The sequence below is a fragment of the Tupaia chinensis genome, unplaced genomic scaffold (genome assembly GCF_000334495.1).
Source record: "Tupaia chinensis unplaced genomic scaffold, TupChi_1.0 Scaffold000201_1, whole genome shotgun sequence".
NCBI lineage: Eukaryota > Metazoa > Chordata > Mammalia > Scandentia > Tupaiidae > Tupaia > Tupaia belangeri.
Window position 1 is genome coordinate 2236797 of NW_006159676.1, and position 398 is coordinate 2237194.

The following is a 398-nucleotide window of genomic DNA, read 5'->3' on the forward strand; positions in this document are numbered from 1 at the left end:
TGCATTTTGTGAGACCTAGACAGCGAGGCTCACTCCTCCGAGCCTCAGTTTCCCCTTTTGAAACATGGCTTATTCTCAGAGAATGTTTGACCTCCTCCCCCCACCCCTCCCCACCATGGAACAGGTCCCATTTCCTGACGTCAGCAGCGCCCCCATTCGCCTACCCCGGAGGCGGTGGTTTCTCTATTTTAAGAGGCTGTGGGTGGGGCTTGAGACTATCTGGGGCTCGAGGAGGTTTCTCTATTTTAAGAGGCTGTGGGTGGGGCTTGAGACTAACTGGGGCTCGAGGAGGGGCCTGCTCCCCCCCCACAACACCCCATGGCTCGCCAGTCCCGACCCACCCCCTCCTCTATGCCCAGGGCCCCCACTCTGCCCCTCCCCTTCTGCTTCCCTCTCCT